Source organism: Manis javanica, chromosome 11 (genome assembly GCF_040802235.1).
Source record: "Manis javanica isolate MJ-LG chromosome 11, MJ_LKY, whole genome shotgun sequence".
Taxonomy (NCBI): Eukaryota; Metazoa; Chordata; class Mammalia; order Pholidota; family Manidae; genus Manis; species Manis javanica.
In genome coordinates this window covers 64,345,001-64,364,800 of record NC_133166.1, presented here as the reverse complement: position 1 = coordinate 64,364,800, position 19,800 = coordinate 64,345,001, and the positions used below count along the sequence as shown (strand labels likewise).

Genomic DNA, 19,800 nt, shown 5'->3' with positions numbered 1-19,800 from the left:
GGGCTTTCTCCAGCCTGGCCTCATCTGTGATGTGTTTGTAATTCCTCAAAATCCATAGTGTATACTTGACTCTATTCCTTATCCTAATGCTCCTGAAGTCCCCACTTCCTGCTCCCACACACAACTGTACATTTTCTTGGCAATTTCAATCCAGCTCCAAGTGAGATGTGGGAAGCCAGACCTGCATAAGTACGTTTTACTTGGGGCCTGCCCTTCTCTGACTCACTCTTGGCCTCCGTTTCTTGGCTCTGGCCTCAGCCAGAGTCATCTCTCCTGGGGAAGAGGCTGCCCTTTTAAATGGCGATGAGAAATTCTTCATGAGAAACTCAGCATTGCCAAGATTGTATGTACCACCCCTCCAGGGATGTTTGCATGCAAAGTGCATAAACCATAGCAATAATGGAGAGACCCGAACAAGGGCCACTTTGGGGCCCCGTTTTCCTACTCGCTAGAATCCTGACATGTGGACAATTACCACAACTAGGCTGGATCACATCTCACAGGACCCAGGATCCCACCTGCCGACCCCACAGTGCTTCCAGCTGAGAGAGGAGTGGTGACTTGGGGCAGGTCTGGTTACAGGAGTAGGGAGGTGACACCCTCAGACAGGGCCTACAGAGTATCATGGAATCAGACACTCAGAAAAGGAAGCAGCTTTATGAGGCAGCGCACCTGCCCCTTCTAGTGGCTCAGTTCCTCTACCCTCTCCCTGCCAGGAGGTCAGCAGCTCAGGTCTGCATGCCCCCAGGGACAGCAAGCTAACTATCCACTGAAGCAGGCTCTACTGCCGTCAGAAGGATCTGACTTGGAAAGAACTTCTGCCTTGGTCCATCTCCTTAATCTTGGTTCTGGCCTATGCTTCTCCCTCCCCATCAGGGCCTCCAAGTATCTGAGGAGAAAGTGCAAGTCCCCCTGATTGGTCTCTATGGGGAAGGCTGATTAATTAGGACTCTTTCTGATGCAAGTGATAAAGCTCAGCTCTTTTCATCTTAGGCAAAGCAAGAGGAGTTTACGGGCACCCCCACTCCAGGATAGCCAAGGTGCCACTGGGTCCAGAGCCAGGAACTGTGCTAGGAGCCTTCATGTATATTATGTAGTTTAATATTCACAAGAGCATACAAATCAACTGACCACTATAGAGGATTAATCTGAAAACAGGAGAGGGAGAAGCCAGTCAGCAAACCTGACAGGTAGGAATCCATCCCCATCCACTCTGTCTCCCACACAGCTTAGGGTTGGAGATTTTCTTAAAGGCAGATGGTGTGAAAGCCCAGCCATCTGCTCCTGGCTTCCTCTCTGCCCTTCTCTGTTCTAGCTCATCAGTTCTCCAAATTTAGCTTTCATTAGAAGCATCCCTCACAGCTGTATACACAAAATCATGTTGGATGAAAAATTAAGAGGCTTTCAAGGATAGTTTTGTCTGTACTCAAGTTTTGCTTCACTGACTTGGAATTTGCCCTAAAACAGGCTATGGTCCATGAACTGTAATTATCCTCATTTTTCAGGTATGAAAGTTGAGCTTGGAGATATCACCAGTCCAAGGTCACACAGACGGTAGGGACCAGCATCAAGCTAGGGGTGTCTGACACTATGGCCTTGTGCCTAGGCCAGTCTTCAAGTTTCATCATTTGCCAAGGTATGCATCTGTGCCCTGACAAACTTGGGCCTGGAAACTTCAGTGCAGACCCAATGGAGTACCACAACTCTAATTTGGTGCTTATGTTTATATGTCCCCACTTGGCTGAGGCCCAGGCATTATAGAGTAGAGACAGACTCTCTCCGAGCCCTGCCTAAATTTCTCACCCAGAGACTCCATGATCATGCTTAAATGGCAGGCCTATACACTCAGTTTTGGATTGGTTTGTGACATAGCAATACCAGCTGGAACAGGTGGGTAGTGATAAAAGCAACAAAAGAAAGAGACATTTGCCCCTGCCTAGTAAGAGGTCAGAGGCAGCAGGACCAGGGAGTAGCCAGAAGCCAATCCCTGCACCCTGGAGCATCTCAAGAGATTCCAGGACCTCACAGCAGGCTGAGGGAGGCTGGACCCCAGGCTGGGGCTGCCCATCTGGGCAGAACTCCTGAGCCGGGGCAACCACAGAAGCACAGGACCTCCTGCCTGCATGGGCTGGGCACATTGGGATCTGGGATGCCCTTCAGAGGTTCTCTGCATTTTGGGAGGCTGCAGAAACCCTCTCTGTTTTGTGGGATCCTAAGCGGGGCATGTTCAATCATGGGTAAGCCCAGGAGGAAGAGGAACTCGCAAGAAAATACTTGGAAGAAAACTTGAGATGGTTTATTTCTTGCACATCTGAGTGTGTGGCATAAGATCCTGTCCAGTGCCATGGGCTCTGTGTTGCCCCAAAGATATTGTTAGAAGTTCGTCCCAAATCTAAGATGGTCTCAGAAACGCCTGACCTATGCTCCAGGAAAGACCCCTGTAGTGTTCACTCTGTAGCCCTGGGCCTCAGTGGCAGGCACTTTTGGGGACTCAGAGGCGCTTCCAAGTAAAGTGCAGGGCTTCTGGGAGAGAGAGCCACAAGTTCCCTGGCACCCTTCAAGCGAGGCGACAGAGCTGTGAGGGAAAGGCAAGACCAGTCTGTACCTGGCAATCCCCACTTTGGCCACTAGGTGGCAAGCCAGGCCGTATCTCGCTGCCAGGACAGGCCACGCTAGAGGTGACCTGGGACTGAGAAGCCCTTACTTCCAAGGGCTCTGATTGTCACCAGGGTTGGGTGAGGGGAGGGGGCTGTGGGGCCGGCTGCAGCTGTGGAGGCCAAAGCTGTGTGCCTTGATCTGAATGCATCAAAGAGCCATCACGTGTTCTAGGGTGCTCTGCCCACCTGTCCCTCTGGCCTAATTACACATCATCCCATTTAATCTGGTCTGGCTTCAGGACCCCATACTCCCAGACATTTGCTCCACTTTCTTTCTTTCTTTCCTGGGCTGTGTTTATGCCACAGCTCATCTTGGGGCTGAGGTCTAAGGTGGGAGCCCCATAGGAACTGGGTAGGACAGCATCTAAGTCTCAGTTTCTTCATCTGTGAAACAGAGAAGCTCTTGCTGCCCTGCAAGGTCAGGGGGAGGACCTGAGTGTGTCACTCACCTTTCGTGGCAACCCCAGTGCATGCCTCATCCCCATTTTGCAAATGAGGAAACTGCTGCCTGTGGATGAGCAGCGACTTGTCACCTGTCACCCAGCAGAGCCTGGATTTGGACCCAGATCTGCCCTGGTCCTCTCTCCTGTCCCACACTCCAATGCAGCCCTCCTCTACCCTCCTTTTAGTGGGCTGCTTAGTCCTTTCTTACCTGCTCTGCTTGAGAAGGGACTTGTGATGCTTTGTGACCCAGAAGGTCTGAATCTCCTGGGAACCTGTAGCCAACACCTTGACTTAGTGCTTGGACACAGACAACTCTGATGACCTGGGTCCTGCTCAGCTCATGCCAGCTTAAGGGCAAGGCCCAGAAGAAAAAGTCTAGGGTTGGAACTAAATAATATAGAGCCCCTTTTTTTGTTAAGCTTCAATTCCTCAACTATACCATGGAAGTCAACTTACAGGGTTGTTATGAAACTGAAAACATAGCTATACTTGAAAGTGCTTGGTGACAGTGGCAGTAATGGTCATCTTTACTGTGTCCTTACTATGTGCCAGGCTCTGAGCTAAGCCCCTCTCTACATGATCTCACTTTGCCTTCACAAAAACTCTGTGAGGTCAGTATTGTTATTACCTTTTATTGAGGTATAACTTACATAAAGGGCACAAGCCTTAAATGCACAGCTCAATGACTACTTGCAACTGTGTAACCACCAGAGTGATAAAGATTATTTCTAGCATCCTTGAAGGCCCTCTCAAGGGTGTCAACACCTCACCAAAAGTAATAATAAGGTTGGGGTTATTTATATCCATTCAACAGATGAGTAAACTGAGGCTTGGGTGGGGCTATGCATAGCGGCTAAGGGCTAGGACAAAGATTGGTTTGCTTCTTACCAAAGCATATGGTGACCCACACAGGCTATAAAACAGCTTTCTTCTTCCTCTCCTTATCCTTCCTTTCACTTTCCTCCTCTTCCTCCTCCAACTTTTACTCCACGACTTCCCCGTACATCGTAAGGGCCACATGCTGTCATTTTACAGATTTACCACCAGATGGAGACAAAGGAGCAATTGCAGAATCGAGGCTGGTGTCTAAGGCCCTGGAGGTTTGGGGCCTGGAGAATGGTCAGGGTTTCTGCGCTTTAGGCTGGGAGGCAGGGGGAAGTCGTTGGTGGTCATCCTGGGCCCTGCCCAGCAGACATGGCAAAGGTGACCCCATCCCAGACCTTGGTCCACTGACACCCAGGCAGACAAGAGTCTGGGGCTCTGAGATGAACACTGAACTGGAGCTAAGGAACCTGGGCTCTAGTGTTAACTCATGTTGCACACTCTCTGAGCCACCTAACTGCCCGGGCTCAGTGGCAGTCTCCACCTACAAGCCCCACCTCTGTCTCTTTGCATCTGTCATTCTCTTCACCTGGCATGCTCTCCCATCCATAGTCTGCCTGTTCAACAGGCCAACCTAAGAGCCCAGCTCAATTGCCACTGTACCCAGGAAGGCTTCCCTGGCACATAGTCATTGTATTAATTATCTCAGCTGTTCACTGTGCGGTGGCTCAGTGAGAGGAGAACTCTGCCTGAGGCTGTGGGTGGGCTTCTATTCCTCTTCCTGGGAGCGGCTACATCATAGAGGGCAGTGGGCATGCCTGGGCCCCACTGTGGTGCTTCCCTTTGTGCCAGACGAGAGGGAGTGCTAAGAGGCTGAGCCTGTGTCTTTCCTTATCTGTGTTCATCAGGGTCAGCCTTGCAGAAGGAAGGTGAGGAAGAGCCCTTTGCTGAGCTTATTAATCACACAATAGCCCAGGTTACCCAGAACTTAGCAGCAAGATGTTGGCTCAGCCCTGTCTCAAGCCTGCAGCTCAGGCTCTGCACATGGCCTTCCAGAAGGCCTCACAGGACCTGGCTGTCCCCCCTCTCCCTGGCAGGCAGTCCCTTGCCAGGCCCCTCTGATGGAGCAAACACACTAACGTCTCCTTTGGGCCAGCAAGTATGTGTGAGGCAGTAGGGAAAGGGGTCTGGAGAAGCTGCCTTCTCAGGTTAAAGTCCTGAGGGGTCCGCACCCAAGCCCTAGCCCGTGCCCACTTGTACTCGTGTTGGAAGACATTAGAGCTGTTAAAAGCCCAGCATTTGGAGTCCAATCCTTTGCCAAATCCTTAAACTTCTGACTTTTCTTAATCTGAGAAATGGGAATAGAGTCAGTTCGGACCTCAGCCAATTGTGTGCACTCAGTGAGAGCATGTACCAAACTCAGTGTAGGCCTGGCCACAGTAAGTGCTCAATAAAAAGGCAGTTCTGTCATGGTTGTTCTGAACTCAGTCCCAGTGAGAGGACTTGGCCCACATAGAGAGGGACTGTCTGCTGGAGGACTGGGCATTGATTGGCTGATGGGTATGTAAATGACCTCTGTGATGTCATCCTACATAGACCCACAAGGGGAGGGCTGCTGCTCAGGGCCATCTCACCAGCCAAACAGCAGCAGCAGGTGTTGGGTACCTGTGGGTGGGTGTGACCTTCCCAGGGAGACAGAGAGGAATAGGGAGGCAGACAGGAAGGACAGACAGCTCTGGACTGCCAGTCAGGAGACCTGGGCTCCAAACCTGACACTGAAGGTGAGGAGTTTTGGGCAGACTGTGACAAGATGAGCATGCTTCTCCATCTTTGAGGGGGGGGGGTGGCTCCTTTGCCTCCTTTGCTCATGGAATGGGTATGAGGATCAGATGTGCTCTGAAAATGCAGAGCACAGAAGGGTCTCAGGCCTCTGCTTCCTGGGGGCGATAGCCAATCCATGTAGGCACATTTATTCTTTCAATTACTGAAGTTTCAATTTCATTATAGCCTTTGAATGGAGGTGTTTTTCTCTTAAATGTATTATTGACATACACTCTTATGAAGGTTTCACATGAAAAAACAATGTGGGTACTACATTTACCCATATTATCAAGTCCCCACCCACACCCCAATGCAGGCACTGTCTATCAGTGCAGCAAGATGCCACAGATCCACTATGTCCCTTCTCTGTGATACACTGTTCTCCCCGTGATCCCCCACACCATGTGTACTAAACATAATATCCCTCAAGCCCCTTCTCCCTCCCTCCCCACCTGTCCTCCCACACCCCTCCCCTTTGGTAACCACTAGCTCCTTCTTGGAGTCTCTGTGTCTGCTGCTGTTTTGTTCCTTCAGTTTTGCTTCATTGTTTTACTCCACAAATGAGGGAAATCATTTGGCACTTGTTTTTCTCCACCTGGCTTATTTCACTGAGCATAATGTCCATCCATGTTGTTGCAAATGGTAGGATTTGTTTCTTTCTTTTGGCTGAATAGTATTCCATTGTGTACATGTACCACATCTTCTTTATTCATTCATCTACTGATGGACACTTAGGTTGCTTCCATATCTTGGCTATTGTAAAAAGTGCTGCGATAAACATAGGGGTGCACATGTCTTTCTGAATCTGAGAAGTTGTATTCTTTGGGTAAATTCCAAGGAGTGGGATTCCTGGGTCAAATGGTATTTCTAGTTTTAGTTTTTTGAGGAACCTCCATATTGCTTTCCACAATGGTTGAACTAGCTTACATTCCCACCAGCAGTGTAGGAGGGTTCCCCTTTCTCTGCATCCTCGCCAGCATTTGTTGTTCTTAGTCTTTTTGATGCTGGCCATCCTTACTGGTGGGTGATATCTCATTGTGGTTTTAATTTGCATTTCCCTGATTGTGGAGCATCTTTTCGTGTGTCTGTTGGCCATCTGAATTTCTACTTTTGAGAACTCTCTCTTCATATCCTCTGCCCGTTTTTTTTATTGGGTTCTTTGCTTTTGCGGTGTTGAGGCATGTAAGTTCTTTATATATTTTGGATGTTAACCCCTTTTCGGATATGTCATTTACAAATATATTCTCCCATACTGTACCATGCCTTTTTGTTCTGTTGATGGTCTCCATTGTTGTACAGAAACTTTTTAGTTTGATGTAGTCCCATGAGTTCATTTTTGCTTTTGTTTCCCTTGCTCAAGGAAATGCATTCAGGAAGAAGTTGCTCATGCTTATATTCAGGAGATGTTTGCCTGTGTTGTCTTCTAAGAGTTTTATGGTTTCATCACTTACATTCAAGTCTTTAATCCATTTCTAGTTTTCTTTTGTGTATGGGGTTAAACAATAATCCAGTTTCATTCTCTTACATGTAGCTGGTGTTTGCCAACACCAGCTGTTGAAGAGGCTATCATTTCCCCATTGTATATCCATCGCTCCTTTATCGTGTATTAATTGACCATATATATATATATATATATATATATATATATATGTATATATATATGGTTGGGTTTATGTCAGGGCTCTCTAGTCTGTTCCATTGGTCTATGGGTCTGTTCTTGTGCCAGTACCAAATTGTCTTGATTACTGTGGCTTTGTAGTAGAACTTGAAGTTGGGGAGCATAATGCCCCCAGATTTATTCTTCCTTCTCAGAATTGCTTTGGCTTAAATGGGGGTGTTTTTAAAAAATATGACCAAGTTCCCTATTTTATTAAATAGAGTATCCTTTAAGTAAGTTGTATAGATGTTTTTGAAATCCACCAACTGATGCCAGCTTATTATGCTTTAAAAAAGGTTTTGTTCTCTAAATGTCAGTTATGATTCCTCACTGATATCAGGGAACTGCCTCTTAAAAGTTCTCCCATCCTGTAAAACTTTCTAATCTGCTGTGGATTTGGGTAGCAGACCTTCAACACTGTCAGAGTTGTATGTAAAGCAAGAGTCACTGGGTCCTGAGCAACAGAGCCTAATGAGTAAAGTGCATGAGCTTTAACATTGGCAGTATGCAGCAGTGGCTTCCTCACTCCTGGTCCTGGCTATGAACCCAGGAGAGGTGTGACCAGAGCCCATGGTCTTAACCATAAGGTCATGTCCTCCTTAAGGGCTCTTGCGGTCATACCCTCCACTTCATCGCCCCACTCCAACCTCCCCTTGCCCTTCCTCACCTGAAGTTCTGCAGCAGCCCCCTCACTGGACATCTCACCAATCAGGTGGGCCAGCCAAGCAGCCACTGAATGGTCCCTGTCCAGTCCAGTCCCCTCCCAAAGCACTGTCAACCATTTTGCAGAAGACACATCTGATCACCCTCCTTCAAGGCTTGGAACCCTTTGCTATCTTAGAATGAAACTCAACTTTCCAGCTTAGTACAACACTACCCAAGGGCCCACCCTTGGGGACTCTTCTAGATCCTCCTCCCAACACCTCCCTGCCCCCATACCCCTTGCTGTAGCCACAAGGAACCAATACAGGATGCTATGTTTCTCTGACTTCACACTGGTGATTCTCTCTGCCCTTTCCCCACTCCCTCACCTGGGAAAATTCAGCCCAGGCTTTACCTCCTCCAGGAATTCTCTGTTACTCCCTTCTAGGCTTATCTAAATGCCTCACCACTACTGCATAGACTGTGGTGGTGGTTTAAATAATGGATTCTGGAGCCTGACTGCCTGGGTGCAAATCCCAGCTCTGCCTTTTCATTGCTGTGTGGCCTTGAGCAAGTCACCTGATCTGGTTTCCTCACCTGTAAAGTGGGACTAAAGACAGTAGCTAGCTCCTTTACATTATCATGTGTCAGGCTCCTAGTGCCATGCCTGGCACATTTCAAGGGCAGGCAAGATCCTCACTCATCTGTAGTCTTCCTCCCCAATGTCCAGACTAGGCACACAGCAGCTGTTCAATAACAACCAAATGTACCAATGGATGTGAAGTCCAGCACTGGCTGTGGGGGTCCTTCCCCAGCACAAGTGAACACCCAGCACTGGTGTTTTCTTTGCATGTCAGTCTTCTTCCTTGGACCAAATGACAAGCTCCTGGGCATTAGGGGAGCACCTGTCAGTAAGCACCAGGGTAAGCAGAGTGTCCCTCCCCTTGGCCTTGGTGCCAGTCTCTGCGTGGTACACTAAGGCTTGGGCAGAAATGCAGAAGGGGCACTCTGGGGGTACTGTCCTCGGTGCTGAAAAGAACTGAAAAGTGACTAATTCCTCTGCCTGAGATGGATGTTGGGAAATGGAGGGATTTGTTGCAGGGCAGCCAAGAGTGGATTTTTCATTTCCAGATCTCAGCCAGCACATTTTGTTCTGACATTTCCCTGGCACCTTTGCCAATGATATGATGTTGCCTGCGCAGCTCTTTCCCCTGCCTTCCAAATGCCTTGGAAAAGCAGCAACTTCTGCACCATCCTTGCCCATCACTGCAGGCACCTTCCAGACTTGGGTGCATCACCCAGGGACCTGGATTAAACAGACTGGAACATGACTTTCCTTTGATAAAGGTGCCTTAGAACTTCAGATATGGGAGATAATCTAGTCCAACCCCTTCAGTTTATATACAAGGGAACAGAGGCTCAGCCAAGTGAAGAGATTTGTTTAAGGGTTTAAGGTTGCATGGCCAGGAAGTGAGAGGACTCAGGATAGAGGGGAATCTTCAAATTCATGAGCTATTGTTATTTTCTGACACCAGGACACTGACTTCAGAGGTATGCCCACAGGAGATCAAGGTGTTTTCTATTTAGCAGCAGGAACTATTCTTGATTTAAACCTTAAAATCAAATCCCCTTACTCCACTTTCATCCCATTTACCTTTGAACCACCTTGCAAGGTTAGTACTGTCATTATTTACATTTTCCAGATGAGAAAACTGAGGCAGAAAGGGGTGAGGCCACCAGCTCAAGGCCACACAGCTGCCTCCCCACCAAGGTTGGTGTGAAGATCATGTGAGGTGAGCAGACAGGATTTCCTGAAGCAGGCCTGGCAGAAGCTGTGTTTGGACATGACCCTCACCTCTTTTCCCTCCTACAGGAAATAGTCCTCACATTTCAGAGTGGGAAGAAGCATCTCTGTTCATGCTACCCAGCACCACTGTGATTCCACTGCCTTTGAGCACAATCTCCTTGGAAGATAATGGGAAAGATGTGGAAAATCAAAGCCAGTGAGGCAGTGCTGGGAAGGTGATGGGGACTTGCTTAGCAAGTGGAGTGAGAGAGTAAGCTGAAATAGAATGCATCAGGGACACCTGGAGATGCCTTTTATCTTCTAAGAGCATGTGGCCAAGCCTGGCCAGAATGTTAACAATCCACTGGACTTGATCCAGGGCACCTGAACTCAAATCCCAGCCACACTGCTTAGAGCTCTGTGATACGAGGTTGAGTGGCCTAGAATCATAGAACCTCAGTTTATAGATTTGAAAAATGGGAAAAATAACTCTGCCTATGAGTACTAAGAAGAGGGAATGATATAATTCACATAATGCACCTAGCACAGTGCCTGGCACATAATAGGTGCTCAATAAATTTCAATTCCCTTGTCAATTCTTGCCCTTCCATCCTCACCTATATTTATTCATCAAGTATTTATTGAGCATTTACTGTTTGCGAGGTACTTTACAAGTCCCGGTGATCGGGCAGTTAACATGGTAGATGCCTGATCTCATGGTGTGTACATTTTACTGGAGAAGTCCAAAAAAAGAAGCAAATAATAAACAAGAAAACATTAGCTATCCATAAGTGCTGTAAAGAATGGTCAACTTTATTGTGATATGGGGTGAAGGGTAAGAACATTAGACGGAAGGGTTGTGGTGGACCTTTCTGAGAAGATGACAGTGAGTAAAATCTGGAGGAAGAGCATTCAAGGCAGAGGGAACTGCAAGGACAAAGGCCCTGAGGGAAGCACAGGTGTGGCACTCTGGAAAGGAGGCCAGTGAGACTGTGGGACCCCTGGAAGGTTAGCTTGACCCCCTGCCTCCATTTTGTGTCCTCCATCTTGAATAACTTAGCTTGCCCCCCTGTCTCCATTTTGTTCTGTGTCCTCCATCTTGAGTGGGAGGTTTCCCGCTCAGGCCACGCCCATTCCCACGGAAACCATGCCCAGCAACCTGTGCAACAAGACCCTGACCCTCCTCAGCCAATCAGCTAAGGTCACAATAAGCCACCCCCCTTGGAAAGCCCCTAACTGTTCCAAAAGTATAAAAGCGAAAAGGGAACTTTGTTCAGAGTCTCAGTCCGAGTCCTGTGTTCTGACGGGCCACTGAGACCCTAGTTCGAACTAGCAATAAAGACCTGTTTTGCTCTTGCATCTCGCGACTGAGCCTGGTGACTGCGGCCCTACACGGGGGACTCAAGGAAACGGGGCACAACAAGGCCAGGAAGAGAAAGGGGTCACAGAAGATGGAGTGGGAGAGGCAGGCAGGGCCAGGACTGGGTGGGGCCTTGTGAGCCTGGTGAGACACTTCTTTCTATTACCTTCTGCCAAGCTTGATGGACCTTCAGCTTGTGGTAACTTACCAATGTTTTAGTCTCTCATTAAGCTATTAAGTCAGCTCATTGAAGGTTTTTGACCTCAGTAACGAATCCTGCCCTGGGTTCTGACCTTAAAGTGTCAGAACAGGAAGAATCCTTGGAAATGCTCTTTGAGTCCAAAAGTCTTGTTGTTCAAATGGATCAACTGAGCCCAGAAAAAGAAAATGACTTGCTCAGGGCCATACCACAAGTTAGAGACTCTACCAATTAGGATTATATACCTTTGCAGTGACAAAAAACAAAAAACAAAAAAACCTAAGTCAGTGGCTTAAACAAGTTCATTTCTCTCTTCGGTAAACAGAGAGGTAAGCATCCTGGGCTGGTGTGGCAGCTCCATGATCAGGACACACCCAGGCCCCTTGTAATTTGCTCCCCTTCCCAAATAGGACATGCTTCAGGTGGTGCAGTGAAGTGCATTGGCCAGAACTTAGTCATGTGGCCACCCTTAACTTTGAAGGAGGCTGGGACATGTATTCTTTCTTTTTTTATTTAGGTGTCATTGATATACAATCTTATGAGTTTCACATGAGCAACACGTGGTTACTACATGCACCCATATTATCAAGTCCTCCCTACACACCCCATTGTAGTCACTGTGGGACATGCATTCTTTTCTCAGACAACTATGTGCCTAGCCCAGATTTAGGCGTGCCTTCATCAGGAAGAATGGGAGAACAGCTAATGAGGGACAGCTGGCCATGTCTGCCACAAAGGCAAATTTGAGGCTAACAGCCACGTGTCCTGACTCCCTAGTCCTCTCTGCAGTACCCAGTCTCTCTGCCTGCCTCCCACCGTGATATGCAAACAGCAGCCAAATGTAGGGGAACCCCTGCAGACAGTGGCTCAGAGAATGTAAATGGTGGAGGAGGGGCACCAAGGGGGAGAAGCTGGGTTGGAGGGAGGCCCAGACTCTGGGCTTACCCCCTTTTTTGTGTTCCTACTAAGCTGGCAGCTGGCTTGGAGGCCCAGGGCAGGGAGACATTGCTGTCACCTCCTTTGGGGAGGCAGCTGATGACATAGCTCTGACAGTCCCCCATTGTTCCCCGGTTGGTGGGATCCTGCTGCTCAGCAGGTGGAGAGAGGAGGGAGGTTGTTAAGCAGCTGGCCAGGTCAGCCCGCCCCGACCCCGACCCCGCTGGGCCCCTCCCTCCCTCATGCCTGTGGGGGGCGCTGGACAGAGTGGGGCAGGGCTGGCCTCTGGTCCTTGCTGTGAGACTTCCTCCTGCTTGACAGTGAGCGCCAAGTACCTCTGCTCATATTTCTCCCTCCCTCCCGCTCTGCTTCTGCTTCCCCCTCGAGGCCTTCCCTCCTCTCTCCATTTGCTCTCTTCTCACTCTCTGTCATTTATTCCTTTTCCCCACTGTCTGTTTTTCCTCTCCTCTCCTCCTCTCTCCTCTTCATTCCTCTCTTCCTGTATTTTCTTACTTCTGCCCCTTTTCCTTCTTTCCCATTAGGCCTCCTCTCTTTCCTGCCCTCTTGGGGTCCCCCACCCTTCACTCCATGCCCTACTCTCTGGGAACCCTCTTTGCAACTGGGGGCAGGGCTGGGCCAGAGGACACTCAGGAGCAGCCTGGGTGGATGTCACATCTGCTCTGGGCTTTTCCTGAAGCCTCCTTCCCACTCCTGCACTTGCACCCAGGAGAGGGTACAGCTACCTGCCGGCATGTGGCTCCAGCAGCCTCCCAGAGGGGGATAAAGGATGCATGTTCACTGAGCTCCAACTGTATGCTAGCATTTAAATTTACTTAATCCTCACCACAGTCCATTGAGGCTGGTCACAATTATTCCCACTTTATAGGTAAGGAAACAAAGGCAGTTAAGAATTTCACACTTAACTGCAGAAGCCAGAGTAAGGTGGACTAGAGCCTCATTGTGGAGCTCCTGCCACTCCCAGTCCTGGTCTGACTCTCAGTCCCCATGCTCCTTTGGTGGCCCACTCCTCAGCCTTCACAGAGACTGAGGAACTGGGGAGGAACACAGTAGGTGCTCATGAGAAGAGCCCAGATCTTTGCAGCCAACATCTCAGCTCTTCAGGGCTGCTCAGCTTCAAACTTTAAATAGTCTTACCTCCCCCTCCCCCAACCACCTGTCTCACACACACACACACACACACACACACACCCATGAAACATCCAGAACAGATGTGCCCTCCCTCTCAGGCTGCCTGTGCGGGTGGGGTGGGGGCGCAGATGCATTAGGGTGGGGATAGTGATGATGGTGGTGGTAATATACCTACTATACATTCAGACAAGAAGAGCAGGGACATGAGTAACACTGAGTAATGAGAATCTATTTCTGACAAGTAGTCTATGTTTCCAAAAACTCATAAACTGTGCTGAGAATAAGACATAGACCAGGCCCCTCCTGACCCCACAGATGATAAACTGTTCTCCTCTCCTCTGTCTTGCTGGGTGAGGGCAGCTCCCTTACTTGGGACAGCTCCAGCCCCGCTTTCAGCCTCCGGCCTCCTAGGTCAAATTTACGTGCCCAGTCTCTGGACAGCACTCAGTCCACAGCTAGGCTCGCTTCCCAGTCCTCCTGGGAATTGACTTGAGCCCAGACCCTAAGGGGACCTTTCCAGACTCCCCTCTCTGAGACACCCCCGAGGTTTCCCTGGCTGAGCGCTCCCTTGCAGCGACAAGCTTAAGAAACCTAACACTCTCTTACTGGAGTGCATTCCTGGGTCTTTGGTGAGCTGACTTCAGCCTTGAGCCCAGTGGGTGGCTTGGGCGGGCAGGTGGGGGAGCGCACAGGGCACACCGGGGCTTAGCAGGCACTGGCACTGTGGTTCTTAGGGTGGCGGTGAGTGTTGGGACTCACTTGTCTGTTTTTTTCTATAAATATATTATTTTTTAAAAACACATGGACATTATATACATTGTTTTATGTGTATATAATATACCTCACAATAAAAAAATACAAAGAAGAAGAAAACAGAATCTGAATCCCTACCAAATGCCCAGGGAGTGACTGGACTTTTTCATGGCACCAATTGGCCTGAGACCAGCCGAACAGCCCCCAGAACCCGAGGAGCCATCCTGCTGGTTCTCAGGGTCTGGGTCGAGTCCCTCTGGAGAGGGGCTCTGGACAAGCAAACTGCCCTCCCTCTCCCCATTCAGGGCCCTCCCCACCCACCCGGCGTCCCACCCCTGACCCAGGCCCAGGCGCTACCTCCCTTGGGGAGGAGAGGGGGGCCTGAGTGTTTGTTTAGAGACATCATGTCCTTAAATGGCTGGATTTAAAAAAATGTATGTGCCTGCAGTTAACTATATCTCCTCGACAGCCAGGGCATCAGCATCCCTGGAGAGGAGGTGAAGAGTGGCTGTATGGGCTGGGAAACCCAGGAGGCAGGTCCTGAGCAGCCTTGGGGCCTCCTCTCCCCCCACTAGACAAGGCACAGACAGAGCACAAGAGAGTGAGAGCAGCATGTGGGGGGCTTGTGGGGAGCAGGTATTCACCACTCACATCAGTGATATTGTGGGGATTCCAATCTGCTTGTCTGTTTTTATCTCCATGAAGTCTTTTCCTGCCCCTGGGCCTTGGCACCTGCTATTGCTCTTATCTGGACCACCATTTCGTTGTTCCTTTGATAACTAGCACCTTCTCATTCTTCAGGTCAGAAAACCACCTCCTGAGTACAGCTTTCCCTACCCATCATTGCCTGATGGAGGTATCCACCTATCCAGGTACCTGGTATGATTTACCACATTTTCCTGTTAAATCAGTGAAGCATGCTGACTGCAGGGTAGGTCTGTTGTTCCCTTTGGACAGGCATCTACTATGTCTTTAAATAGTGATTTATTTTCTGTTTTCTGTTTACTTTTGCAGCTACATCAGCAAATCAAATGGTGCCTTTAAAATTGCATTTACTTAAGCTGTTTGAAGCAATCATTTATTTAGCCTGTGAGCTATACTCCCTTCCATTGGTTAATCATAGTGATTATGAACACTTAAGAACAATTTCTAAAATGTACCCAAGCCAGAAAAATGTATTATTTTAACAAAAGAATAAACTTTGGAGTTCTGGTTATTTTTCTTCAATGAAACAGTATTGTGACTGTTGTTAGCAGTCATAAGCTATGTTTTCTGAACTTTCGCCTTTTGGGCTAGAAGTATGAAATGAAGTCATTTTTAGAAAAAACTGAAATAGAACAATTTCAGCTTGGTCAATGAGAAACTTAAATTTGGGTGTAGGAGGTTAATTCTGTTTTCATTTTCTTGGTTTTTCTTTGCCAAGAAAAACAGTACAAGATTTCCTGCTTTTTAATTCCCCATATGATTTATAGATTTAGCACAATGACATTTACGGGAAAACATCAGAAGAAAATAATATTTTTACATTAAGAAGGAATTTTGAGACACATTATTCAAGTAGTACTCTTCCTGCATTCATGGTCAGAGCTCTCCCTACTTGCAGTCTTTCAAGGGATCCCTGTCCCCTGGTTTTAGAACAGAGCCTAAATTTCGCAGAAGTCCATAGCCCCTTAAAAAGCATTTTCCTTTTTTGCCTGTATGCTGCCTGCAGAACTCCAGTCAACTGAACTCTAGTTTCCCAAATAAAATCTGCACTGTGCTCTCTCTCTCTCTCCTGGATCTTTGCCCATTCTGTTCCCTCTGCCAGGTTTGCTCACCTTCCTTACCCCCTACCCATCAGTATTTCTGTGCACAACTTCAATATCACTTCTTCCAGGAAGCCCCCCCTGACACTCCTGAATGACTGAGTGATGCACACCACTTCTCTTCGCTTCTTACATGTTCTCTCTCATAATTCTTATCCTGCTATATTATCTTAGCAATTCCTAGGTTTCTTTTCTGTCTCCTTCACTTGAGTATAAGCTCTGTGAAGGCAGGCACTAGGTTTGTTTACTCACTGCTGGATCCCTGAGATCTACCATAATGTTTGAGGGATGATAAATACTCAATGCCAGGTGAATTAATTAATGCAGAGCCAGAATTTGATTGATACCCACCAAATAATGGTGTCATTCCACTTACAGTTTATCATGAATAGTTCTTGGATCGTTTCCTCATCCATCCTCCCATTCATATATTTCTGTGGCTAGGCAGAAACAATGAGGATGAGGTGTGTAAGTCTTAGGGAAAGAAAAATAAGGAATTCTGATGTTAATGTCAGAATGTAGATCAGACTCAGCAAATGGGAACTACATGAGAGTATGCCGAGGCAGGGGGCGGAGAGAGAGTGGAGAAATGGATTGTCATCAGAAGCAAAAACAGTCCAAGCCTCACTCACACCCCATGAGCCCGTAAATGTTGATTCTTCCCTCCCTCCTCCCTCCCTCCCTCCCTTCCTCCCTTCTTCCCTTCCTCCCTCCCTCCACTCCTCCCTCCTCCCCCCCCTTCCTTCCTTCCTTCCTTCTTTCCTTCCTTCCATCAAACCTTCCCAAAGTTCTCTCCCTAGGCCAGGCTTGTTCTGAAGTCTGTTGAACCAGACCCAGGTTCCAGCCCTGAAGATGCTGGGAGTTTATAAGGCAGGCACAGAACAATACAGAAAGTATAAGGTGGCCTGGGCTGTCAGAGAGGCCCAGCTAATGTCCCCATAGTAGGAAAAGGAGGGAAGGCTGTGTGGAGGAGGGGACATTTGAATTGCATCTTGATTGCATGGGTAGGATTTAGATATGTGGGAATGAACAAATCAGGGGAGAGCATTCTAGAAAGAAGCAGTCACATGAGCAAAGGCACAGAGTGGGATGAATCTGGGCCAGTCCAGAGAATCAGCAGGCTGGGGGAAGGCAGTGGGAAGAGGTGGAGGAGCAGTGGGTGGGGAGAAGGTTGGGGAGGAGAACTGGGTCAGGTAGCAGCCCCGGCCTTGGAGGTCCACTGAGGAATGACAGACTGAGTAACTCGGTCACCAAATGAGGTGTTTTTAGCGCTTACATTGCCACTGTAGGGTCTGTGGCTTCATCCCTGATGGCCTGTTTCACCTGCCTCCAGCCTTGTGCATCTTCTCCTCTCCCGTAGGCAGCAGACTCTCCAAAACGGAGCATAACATGCTGCCACTCCCCTGCCTATAGCTCTCCATGGCTCCCTAGCACCTTGAGCATAATTCCAAGCTCCTGTCCTGGATTACAGGCAACCCCTCACCACCCACGTCTTTATTCCCCCAGCTCCTCCTAGGCCTCATGGGATTTCTTTCATTTCCTCGAATGGTCTCTTCATTTTCCTGTGCTGCCCCGGTCAGTGCAGGCTCCCCTGCAGGCTCTGCAGGCTGGAGGCAGATACTGTTCCTTGGGGACCCGTTCTCCTACTTTCAGACTAAGTAAAGGCCCCTCCCACAAGACCACATATATTATTGTTGCCTGTTTGTTTCTGGGCTCCCCATTAGACTGTGAGCTCCTAGGAAGTGTGCTCACCATTCTAACACCATTCCCTCCCCAGCTCAGGAGCACTGGTGTGGAGCAGGCCCTGTATTCCTGAGGCTCGAAAGGCAGAAGGGAGAAGGCCTTAGCTGGGTGAGTGCCATCCCTGTCCCCTCTCTGCATCCCCAAAGGCTGACAGCTGCTGCCACAGCCTAAAGTGTGAGGTGGGACAGTGGCACTTGGAAGGGGCCCTGCGAGGTCCGACAGGCCCTGAGTCTGCCTCCAGTGGGGAGGAAGGGTGAGCAGGGACAGCTCGCCAGGCAGCTGCTGGAGTCCATCCCCCCAGGTGCGTCTGGGGAGAAACCACCCCTTCGGGGTCTGCGGTCTGGCACAAAATACTGACAACTTGGACTCTGCATTCGTTCTGCTCTTTCTCCTCTTCTGTCATCTTTCCAGCTAGACCTGCCTGGGCTATTTTTGCTTCCTCCTTGTTTAGCTGCCTGAGCAGACTTGTGGCTTTAATTGGCCCATTTTCTGCAGGCTGGGAAGATGTTTCCCTCCTTGCCCTGCTGCCCACCCCCACCACCCATGGGACCTGAGACTAAAAGTGAGAAGTAAGGCTAATTATGGAGAGAAAGGTGGACAGAGACAGATAGAACAGGAGAAGGAAAAGGGAAAAACAGAGACCGATAGAGACAGAGCCAGAGAGAGAGACAAAGATACAGACACAAACACACACACACACAGAGTGAGTTGGGTCAGCAACACAGAAGAGGAGTGGAAGCCTGGATAAACAAAGACAGAAATACATAAGTGAAAGGAGAGAGAAACACAGAAAGAAAAAGACAAAGAGAAGCAAACAGATGGACAGATGGATTTATATTCATGTTGAGTGACAAGAGAAAGGCAGAGACAGGCAACTACACAGAGAGGGAAGCAGCCTATCGCCAGACTGTCAGAGCGAGCGGGGCTCCGGGGCCGGGGGCTCCGTGCACTGAGGTTGCCAGCAAGCGTCCTTCTTCTCAGGGCTTAGTTACAACAGTGGGATGATAGATCGCAGATTCATACTATCTGCAGGAGTGTTGGCGAGATGTCCAAGTGCTTAGTGAGGTCTTTACAAACGGGGGAGGGAGGAACTCATTATTCTGAGGTGTGGGGCTTCATGTGTCCATCTTCCTGCCTCTTGGCATTTTCAGTGAATTAGAGTGGGAATTAATTTGTTGTTTATTTCCACAACAAACCTTTACTGACACCTCCTAACCATGTCCAGCCTCCTTACTGGCCTTGAAGACGCAGGGTGATAGAGACAGTGTGGCCACCCTCCTGCCCGAAGCCTAGCCTCTATTAGGTCATCAGTAGATGTTGAATGTGTACTGACTGCACTGCAAGGAGGAGTTGTTGACCCACCCACTGCCACCATACCCTGGCATTTGCTGTAGCTGAGGAGTGGCCCTCCCTCCACCTGGGGCAGTCAGAGATAGCTTCCCAGAGGAGGCAACATGGGAGAAGGCCCTGAAGGTTTTTGCGAGTGGAGAAGGCAGTGGGGAGTTGTAGGCAGAGGTATCAGCTTATGCAAAGTCCAAAGGTACAGAAGTACTGGGAGGAGGGGATTGCAAGGTGGGGGGAACAGGGAGATGAGTCTGGGAATGTAGGCAGGGCCTGGACTGGGAGGGCCTTGAATGCCAGACAAGGAGTTGGGCCACATGTCCAGCAAATGAACAGCATGTTGAGATCCAAGTATGTTCAGAGAAACCCCACTGACACAAGCCCAGGATGGGAGCAGGAGGGACCGGGGCTGGGAGAGCATGAGGAGGCTATGGCGATGGTCCAGGTGAGAGAAGGAGGGACTGGACTCAGGAAGGAAGGCCCATGGGTCGAGTGGTCCTGCTCTCTGCTGGCTGGCTGGGGGCATTTAGTCTCTCATGCCAGCACAGCTTCCTCTCCCTGGCCTGTTCCATAACCCATGGTCAAAGACACCTGGAAAGGAGCTTCATGGGAACTTTGAGATCAGCCAGTCCAGGGCTCTTCAGGGGTCTTCAGGGACCACGGGAGCTAACTGGGGTGAGATGGT

General features: G+C 49.1%; 1 long non-coding RNA gene across 11 annotated transcripts in view; it reads left to right on the top strand.

The window, feature by feature from the left end:
- The first annotated feature begins 5,531 nt into the window (after nt 1-5,531).
- The window catches only part of LOC140844284 (uncharacterized), a 30,252-nt gene continuing 15,983 nt past the window's right edge, over nt 5,532-19,800 (top strand). For 4 of the 11 annotated variants that reach the window (XR_012122432.1, XR_012122431.1, XR_012122433.1 and 1 more), the window contains exons 1-4: nt 5,532-5,704; nt 9,747-9,836; nt 15,028-15,157; nt 17,809-17,882. This is a non-coding gene — a long non-coding RNA (uncharacterized lncRNA). Of the gene's footprint in view, nt 5,705-9,746; nt 9,837-9,916; nt 10,101-15,027; nt 15,158-17,808; nt 17,883-19,800 lie in introns of all 11 variants that reach the window. The other 7 variants (XR_012122437.1, XR_012122439.1, XR_012122435.1 and 4 more) reach the window with 7 other exon arrangements.